This window comes from Nicotiana tomentosiformis, chromosome 8, assembly GCF_000390325.3.
Source record: "Nicotiana tomentosiformis chromosome 8, ASM39032v3, whole genome shotgun sequence".
Taxonomy (NCBI): domain Eukaryota; kingdom Viridiplantae; phylum Streptophyta; class Magnoliopsida; order Solanales; family Solanaceae; genus Nicotiana; species Nicotiana tomentosiformis.
In genome coordinates, this window is record NC_090819.1 from 66,573,500 (window position 1) to 66,582,337 (window position 8,838).

The 8,838-nt window shown below is 39.8% G+C and overlaps 1 non-coding gene across 1 annotated transcript; it reads right to left on the reverse strand.

Moving 5' to 3' along the window:
- Nucleotides 1-5,477: 5,477 nt before the first annotated feature.
- On the reverse strand, nucleotides 5,478-5,584 carry LOC117276222 (small nucleolar RNA R71). Its single transcript, XR_004506461.1, has one exon. It is a non-coding gene; the product is annotated as a small nucleolar RNA R71 (small nucleolar RNA).
- Between the last annotated feature and the right edge of the window lie 3,254 nt (nucleotides 5,585-8,838).

Below are 8,838 nucleotides of genomic sequence, written 5' to 3' on the forward strand. Positions count from 1 at the left end.
AGTGAAGATCATCAAACTAGCGAGCCTTGATACGCTCCAACAACAATGACTGTGCCACAACACAAGCAAAAACCTGGCTAGGCTCCGAAATATACAACCTCACGAGCCAATTGGCCAAAGCTTGAACATCCATGGCTAGTGGACTCTCCACTATCGATAAATATGCCAAACTGCCATGCTCTCAGCCTTCCTACTCAATGCATTGACCACTATATTGGCCTTCCTTGAATGGAATAATATGGTGATATCATAGTCTTTCAACAACTCTAACCATCTCCGCTACCGCAAATTAAGGTCCTTCTGCTTAAACAAGTGCTGGAGACTCCGATGGTCGATATAGACCTCACATGGAATACCGTATAGATAGTGTCTCCAAATTTTTAGCGCGTGAACAATGGCTTCCAACTCTAAATCATGCACATGGTAATTCTTCTCATGAACCTTCAATTGACAAGATGTATAGGCAATCACCCTACCGTCCTGCATCAATACTACATCAAGTCCAATAGGCAATGCATCACAATAGATAGTGTAAGATCCTGAACCCGTAGGTAACACCAATACCGGGGCTGTAGTCAATGCAGCCTTGAGCTTTCATATCTTGAGCTTCTGAAATCTCACCTCACACTCGTCGAACCATCTGAAAAGAGCACCTTTCTCGGTCAACTTGGTCAATGGGGATAAGATAGATGAAAACCCATCTACGAATTGGCGATAATAACCCCCAAACCCAAGAAGCTCCGAATCTCTGTAGCTGAAGTAAGTCTAGGCCAGTTCTAAAATGCCTCAATCTTCTTAGGATCAACCTTGATGCCCTCGAAAGATACAATATGCCCTAAAAGGGTAACCGAGTCTAACCAGAACTCACACTTCAAAAACTTAGAATATAACTGATGATCCTTTAAAGTCTAAGTACGATCCATAGGTGTTGCTCATTCTCCTCTCAACTACGGGAGTAAACCAAAATATCATCAATGAAGATGATCACGAATGGATTCAGATAAGGCTTGAACACCTGGTTCATCAAATCGATAAAGGCTGCTGGGGTGTTAGTCAAGCCAAATGACATCACCAAGAACTCGTAGTGACCATACCGAGTCCGAAAAGTTGTCTTAGGGACCGTCGATGCCCTAATATTCACCTGATGGTAGCCCGACCTCAAATCAATCTTGGAAAATACCTTGGAACCCTGAAGCTGGTCAAATATGTCATCAATCCTTGACAATGGATACTTGTTCTTGATAGTGACTTTGTTCAACTACCGATGATCTATGCACATCCTCATCGATACCTCCTTCTTATTCACAAACAATATCGGTGCACCCCAAGGTGAGAAACTAGGTCTAATGAATCCTTTGTCAAGCAAATCCTACAGCTGCTCCTTTAATTCCTTCAACTCAACTGGGGCCATATGGTACGGTGGAATAGAAATAGGCTGAGTGCCCGGAACCAAGTCAATGCAAAAGTCGATATCCCTGTCAGATGGCATGCCCGACAAATATGTAGGAAACACCTCAGAAAACTCACTCACCATCGGTACCGAATCCATAGAAGGTATCTCGGTACTAGAATCACAGATATAGGCCAAATACACCAAACACTCCTTCTCGACCATACACTGAGCCTTCACATATGAAATAACCCTGCTAGTGGAGTGACCGAGAGTCCCTCTCTACTCCAATCAAGGAAAACCTGGCATGGCTAATGTCACAATATTGGTATGACAATCCAAGATATCTTGATATGGTGACAACCAATCCATGTCCAAAATCACATCAAAATCCATCATATGAAGTAATATAAGATCAACCCTAGTCTCAAAGCTCCTGATAGTGACCAAACAAGAATGATAGACTTGGTCTACCATAATAGAATCCCCAAAGGGTGTAGACACATAAACAAGAGTACTCAAATAATCACGAGACATAGCCAAATATGAAGCAAAATAGGATGACACATACGAATAAGTATGCAACGACTCAGTTGGTCGTTTTGAGTGTTGTAGTCCCATTCCACCATTCATTGCTTATTCTATGTTCATTTGTTGTTTTGTGACTTGCGGGGTAGTTGGTTTGGTTCCAGAGATGTTTCAGAATAAATTAGGACACTTAGTCCCAAAGTTGGAAGCCTAAGTTGAAATAGTTCATCGGATATTGACTTATGAGTAAATGACTTTCGACTAGAGTTTTGATGGTTCTGATAGCTTCGTATGGTGATTTTGGACTTATGAGTATGTCCGGATTTTTATTTGGAGGTCCGTAGGTCATTTTGGCTTGAATTGACGAAAGTTGGAAAGTTGAAAAATTTGACCGAAAGTTGACTTTGTTGTTATCAGGCTCAAATTTTGATTCTGAAAGTTGGAATTGGTCAATTGTGTCATTTATGACTTGTGTGAAAAATTTGAGGTCAATCGGAGTTGATTTGGTGTGTTTCGGCATTGGTTTTAGAAGTTGGAAGTTCAATAGTTCATTAGGCTTGAATTGAGGTGTGGTTTGTGTTTTCAATGTTTGATATGATTTGAGGCTTTGACTAAGTTCGTATGATGTTTTAGGATATGTTGGTATGTTTGGATGGGGTCCCGGGGGCCTCGGGTGTGATTCGGATCATGTTCGGCTCATTTTTGGACTTGTTGGACTACTGTTATGGTTGTGTCTGGTTTCCTTATCCGCATTCGCAAGAGAGATCTCGCGTTCACGAAGTTTATTTGGGTGACTTGTAAAGTTTGTTCATCGTGTTCGTGAAGGTCTTATGGGAATGTGCATTGCGATCGCGAGAGGGACTCACGTTCGCGTAGAAGAATGAGGCCGCTAGGGCATCAGGCATGTAAGCCTTCGCGTTTGCGGGAGAGAGTTCGCATTCGCGGAGGCAATGGTCCAGTGGTAGTCGCGTTCACAAGGGAGGTCTCAAGTTCGCGTAAGAGGAATTTGTGCTTCGCGAACGCGAGGCACTTTTCGCGTTCGTGAAGAAGTCGTACCTCAGCAGATTTTAAAACCCCAAATCGTGGGTTAGAGTATTATTTCACATTTGGACTTGGAGAGCTCGGCTAGGGGCGATGTTTTGAGTGGGATTTCTCTTCACTTTTGTCCAATAATATTGAATACTCATTGATTTCTACACCTAGATTATATGTTATTAAGGTGCGATTTGGGTGATTTTTTACTAGGGATTGGAGAGTAAGATTTGGGGGTTTGAGGGTCGATTTGTGGTCAGAACTGGATGATTTTGGTATGGTTGGACTCGTGGTTGGATAGGTGATGGTAGGCTATAATTACATATTTTAGTAGCTTATTTCACTCTAATTTACTGCACTTTAATTGAGTTTGAGCTTTAATCGCTAGTGTTTTGTACTAATTGTGTATTTTTTACCTTGTAGGAGTGATTATGAGGTATGTATATATTATGGAATGAATTCGAGTGATTTGGAGCTTTGAAGTCTGAGTAAAAGCCCAAGGTAATAAGCCGAGATCACGTTCGGGGGTCGAGAACCATGTCGGGATAGCTAAAAAGCAAGAAAATCCGAACTCAGAGAAAGTCCCACAGTCGCGGCGTGTAGGGCGGCACGTGGCGCACCGCGACTGCCCAATTTTCCTAAAGTCTATTAGGACAAGCTCTCTGAAGTTTCCCACAACCGCCCCGCATGGCGCGTCACCCCATGCGGCGCGCCTGTGCAATTTGTACAGAGTTATTATCCTAGTTCGCGTAGGAAAAGGTATTTTTGTCTGGGCCCGACACTACTTAGTATAAATACATGTAAAAATGTTATTTTAAGGACTTTTGACACATCTAAGACCTAAGGAGTCTCGAGATAAGGTGGAGAAGCGAAATTACAAGGGATTCATCATTCAATCCTCACTCAAGATAAGAGTTTGGATCGTTTTAAGTTTTTCTTTATATTTATGATGAATTACTCCATATCTATGGAGTAGTTCTCTTTAGGGTTGAAGGATGTGGTGTCTTGATACTTGTTTGTGGATAATTAACTCTAGTTTTTATGTATTGAATCGTTTTGGATGTTTTAACTATTGCATCTATATTCACGTGTTCGTGTAATCGAGAGAGGCATAACTTGTGATATTGTTGCATTATATTTTGTTGGTTGAAGTCATTAATTCTTCTTAGTAATCGGAAGAGGCTAGTTGAATTGTTGATTAAACTTAGTTAGAAGGATAATTGAGAGAGGTTCTCCTAAAGACTAATCCACTACGAATTCTTGCATATCTTCACGTGATTAAAATTGGTTCATCTTGTGAGGTTGAGACTTAATCGAGATAGGAGGTTCTACTAATCAATTAAACTAATAACCAAGTGAATTCGAGAGACTCACTTGAACATTAGAAGTGAATTACCTAGAGTTAAATCCCAAACATATGTCTTGCACCTATCCTATCAACCCTATCTTCTCCCAATTGATAACTTTCTTTGCTCAATACTTGCGTTGATTGTCATTAGTCGATAGTTTAGACTCTCAGTTAATTTTAGTTTAAATCACATAAGTATCTATTGTTGATCATCCTGGATAGCAATATAGCTACAAACTACGATAATACTATTTAAATCTAATCTATGTGGATACGATATTATGATTTACTATATCCGACTAGCGAGTATATTTTAGTGTGTGTTTTGCGCTCGTCAAATTTTGGCGCCGTTGCTGGGGATTGGCAATTAATAGTGTTTGAAATAGTTTGTAGTGCTAATTCAGGAATTTTTCTTTTTTCTTTTCTTTTTATCTTTTTACATTTGGTGTTACTTGATTGTGCGCAGGCTACAGGTTAGATTGGTGTATGACTCGATCCTATGGGAAAGAAGAACTCCCATACGAACTAGAAATCGAGAAACAACTGCGACCATTGAGGAAGGAAAGAAATCTCCCCGAGAAAATAGAGAAGGTTGGGAAATGCTCAACTAAAGAAATTATGGCGGGAGATGATGATAATATTGATTTGGCTGCAAGAGAGGCAGCCCAACAACGACAGAAAGCTGCACGAGATGCGGAGGAAGATGCTCTTCAAAATGCACAACATGTCTATGAAGAGGAGAGGGCTCGAAGAATTGCTCAGAATCGACTCGTGGGTGAATACCAGTTCGGAAATATACCTATCGGGGATGGAAGACCACTTGATGACTATGCTAGACCAGTCTACAACCAAGGTTTATCAAGTGTTAGACCACCTCCAATGGCTGCGAACTATTTCGAATTGAAGCAGGGATTGATTCAAACTTTGCAAAACTGCTGTGTCTTCAGAGGAAAGCCAAACGAAGATCCAAATACACATCTAATGGACTTCGAGGAGATTATGAACACCTTCCAATACAATGATGTTTCACAAGATGCAGTTTACTTAAGGAAATTCCCCTTCACACTCAAAGATGATGCAAAGCAGTGGCTTAGAAGCTTGCCCCAGGGATCAATTAGAACATGGGAGGAGATGACCAGAAAATTTCTTGATAAATATTTCTCCTCAGCTAAGACGGGCAAGTTTAGAAGAGAAATCCATAACTTCTGCCAGAATGAGACTGAAACTATGTTTGAAGCATGGGAGAGGTTTAAGGAGATAGTGAGAAAGTGTCAACATAGCGGAATTGAACTCTGGATGTAACTCTAGGATTTTTGGGATGGATTGACACCAACCTCATGGAGAACATTGAGTAATGCAGTTGGAGGCCCGTTGATGAAAAAGACTCTAGAGGAGATAGTCACTATTCTTGATGAGTTGTCTGAAGATGCAAATCAATGGCCTTCTGAAATTGCTGAAAGAAGAAGATCATAGGTTGATGCTAACACATCTGTCCAGGTACAACTTGATGCCATGGCGAAAGAAATAAGGAACCTGACCTTAGCTTCGATACATAACGAGCCTCATACAGTATGTGACATATGTGGAAGAGGTCACCCTACCCATGAGTGTCAAGCCTCAACTGAGAAAGTTAGTGCTGTGGGTAATTATAACTTCAATGCAATAGGTCGGAAGCACCCCGTTTTTTCATGGAGTTCACCTGGGGGTACAGCAAATGCATGGCAACAAAATAACTCCAGATTTCAAGGAGCTCATGGTTTTGTGAATCAGCCGAGGCCGCAATTTCAGACTTAACAACCAATTCAGTTTGGGTTAGAAGATCTAATGAAGTCATTCATTGTCAAGATCGATGAGAGATTAGATGTTCATGGTGCAGCTATTAAAGAACTTGGCACAGGGCTGTGAAACTTGAAGAAGCAAGTGGGACAAATTTCCACCATATTGTCTGAAAGGATCCCAAGTACTTTGCCAGCTGATACTAAAAGAAACCCCAAGGAAACGGTAAATGCTGTAACTCTGAGAAGTAGATAAGTAGTGAAATAGCCCACCCCTATCCAAAAAAAGGTGATACCTAAAAAAGAAAGTGGGGAGAAGCTGAAAAATGAAGTTGATAAGAAGAAGAAAGGCAAGAAGGGAACTGAGAAAAATAAGAAGGAAGAGAATTCAAGAAGGGATAAATCTGAAGAGAGCAAGCACATGCCTGCTTTACCTTTTCCCCAAAAGCTTTATAGAGAGAAGCTGGACAAGCAATTTGAGAGATTTCTGGATATGCTGAAACAAATTAATATAAATTTTCCATTCACAGAAGTGCTCTCCCATATGCCAGCTTATGCAAAATTCTCGAAAGAAATCCTGACAAAGAAGAGAAAGATAGAAGAAACATCAGTAGTGAAGCTCACAGAGCATTGCAGTGCAATCTTGCAAAATAAATTCCCACAAAAGTGTGGAGATCTAGGGAGTTTTACTATACCTTGCTCGTTAGGCACTCTTAATTTTGATAAGTATTTATGTGATTCAGGTGCCTCAATTAATCTAATGCCTTTATCTATTTACAGAAAGCTGGAGAGTGAGATTGGAGAGATAAGGTCGGTACCAATATCTTTGTAGCTGGCTGACCAAACAACTCTGATACCCGAGGGGATTGTGGAAGATGTTTTAGTGTGGGTAGATAAGTTTGTATTTCCTGTAGACTTTATAGTAGTGAATATGGGGGAGAATAAGGAGGTCCCTCTCATCTTAGGAAGACCATTCTTAGCAACGGGCAGAGCAATCTTAGACATACACGATAGAAGACTCATGCTTAGAGTGGGTGAGGAGACTGTGACTTTTGCGATGAATGTAGAAACGTGGGTGAAAAAGGAGAAGCCAACTACAAGTGTTGAGAGGAAACTGAAGAGCTCGAAAGAAAGTGCTACAATGAGTGGAAAAGATAAGTGTGGAGTGTACCCCAAGAAGGCCGAGAAAAAGCTGTTTGCATGGATGTGTGCATTGGTTTGGGTGCGTGGAATAGAGCCCGACTTCGATTCAGACCCTGACTGAAAATTCAGGGAAGTTTTCTTTACCTTATACTTTTTAATTGTGTGTCATGGGGACATGCCACAACTTAAAGTATGGGGTGGGGAAAATTATATGTTGTATGTATCTGTGTTAGTAATTTAGTTTTGTTGTTTTAGTAGTTAGAGATAGAAAAATGAGAAAAACCATAAAAATTTTAAAATTTTCGATTTTTCCCGATGATGGATATCATTCGATGGGTTTCTTGAGGGATTAAAGTAGAAATAAAAATACAAAAAGATTTTATTTTGTTAGGTAGTGTAATAATTCCCCCTTGATTTTTCTTTGTGCTGCAGTTCTTTTCCAAGGATTTTGTTTGAACCGGGTGTAGTTAGTTTTTATTTTTATTAGTAGTAGGGAACTTGTGCTGTGTTTTGAATTGAAAGCAATGTCTCTTGACTTTATTATGCCTTGAGAATAGTGAGTGCTTTAGTTGTGATGCTTACGCTCAGTTTTTGACTCGTGTATAAATACTTTAAAGTGCATGATCTTAACTTTGCTTAACTGCTTTGACTAGAGTATCTTGATAGTCCGATCCTGAGTGAGTTATATGCCATGTGTGTGTGAGGTTTTGTGTTATTCTGTGCATTGGATTTGATGTCTAGAACTTGCCCCGTGTGTTTGCAAAGCAAAATGGTAGTTTTGTTCAGTCTTGGAAGTGATATAGGCATTTCTTTGTTGAGCCAGTTATATGCTTTTACCCACCTAATTGTTATGTATCTTAGTTAACCCTGTTGAGCCTGTAATCCTATTTCTTTGGCAACCACATTACAAGCCTTACCTATTTGTTTGAATTGACTATCTATTTTAACTTTTTACCTCTCATGAGCACTTTAATTTGTTATGAACTTTGTAAAAGTTGAAGTGTGGGATAGTTGATTTGGCTTTTGAGTGGAACCATTGAATTAGGAGAAAGATGCATTGTGTTGAAAAAAGTAAGAGCCACTTGAATTGAAAAAGAAAAAGAAAAAGAAAAAAAAGTTAATTGTATGACTGTGCAAAATATTCCATGATAGTGATAACTCTTGATGTAATTGTGCTTAAAGAAGTTGGGAGTTAATCTATATTGATGTGAAGGTAGAGTTATGGTTTGACATAAGTGTAGGGTTTTGAACAATGAAAGGTATGTATATATTAAAGTGCTTAGGGAGGTGTAGTCACTCTTATATCTAAATGTATCCTAACCGTCCCGCAGCCTACATTACAACCAATTAAAGTCCTACTTGATCCTTGACTGAATGAGCTCGATTAGTTGAGTAGTACACTACGGGCAAGCCTATGGTTCATCTTTTGTGGCATATGAATGTTATTTATGAGAGTGAGTGATTCTTTCTATATTGAGTTCTTGATTGTTGTTAAATTTAATGGTGTGTGGAACTACTCTCTATTGTTGGGAGGGCACTTGATTCATGAATGAAAGGTAATGTCGTTGACCTCCGTGTTAGAGTAACTGAGCGGGTTATAAATAATGCGTGGTGATTTCGAG